The sequence below is a fragment of the Homarus americanus genome, unplaced genomic scaffold (genome assembly GCF_018991925.1).
Source record: "Homarus americanus isolate GMGI-L3 unplaced genomic scaffold, GMGI_Hamer_2.0 scaffold32583, whole genome shotgun sequence".
Classification (NCBI taxonomy): Eukaryota; Metazoa; Arthropoda; class Malacostraca; order Decapoda; family Nephropidae; genus Homarus; species Homarus americanus.
Window position 1 is genome coordinate 10,026,041 of NW_024713129.1, and position 1,002 is coordinate 10,027,042.

A 1,002-nucleotide genomic window follows, 5' to 3' on the forward strand; every position below is an offset into this window, starting at 1 on the left:
AATAGAAAGCAAACACAAATATCACAATGGGAATCCCTCAGGTAAAGAGGAGCTCACTAGTCCAGGACACTAAGTAAAAGTTTTTGGTCCATCAGGTGTGTACGTAACTTGTTTACTATGCAAGATATTGGATAACTGTCTGAGGCCACAACTGAGACCAGATCCATTAGTTATAGACACTAATTTATCGTATTTTATGGCATATAAGATGCATTTTTGTCAGAAAAATGGAGGTCTCCTGCAAGCTATTGAATCCCCCCAGTTGCTGTCTTCAATAGGCTTAATTCTACCTAACCCTACTCCAGAATTAGAAATATGTTATTGCTTACTAAAACACATTATTATTATTTTTAATTAAAAAATAATTATTGTAAATATAAAAGGTCGATCTATAACTACAGTACTTGTACTGATGGACAACCTGAGACAATTAACGTCTGTACGGCAGACACCCAACTCTTCAGAGGTAGCTAAGCAGTAACCATTTCTGAACTCTTACAAGCATTACAATCTATTAATGCCCATTATAATCTATTAATGCCATACCTGCAACATTTATTTTTCAATCTACAAATGAAGATTTACAGATAACTTTCTTTTCACATTTACATCTGTTAACATCGCTGGTGACACTGTAGCCAGTTTAAACTCTTCTCTGTAACCAGGCTACTGGGCCAAACTGTTGTTTTTTAACTCTTACTTTGGGTAGATATACGAAACTTTATTTTTACTGATACACATGCACACACCATCCTACATTTTTATTGTGAAAAAGTAAAAGAAATGATTGTCCTAAGGGCAAACACATAAAAGGAATATACATTTCTTTGCACACGAGTTAGCTGGATTAGTTGGAGAGCGGGAGGGTTGGTGGGGGGGGGAGGGGCATTACTAGGGAATTGGCAGAGGTAGCAGTGCAATTGCTATGTTAAACAGGGAGTACAGATGTACAGTACAGTTGCACCCCGCTTAACGCGGTTTCACTTAACACGATTTCTCATA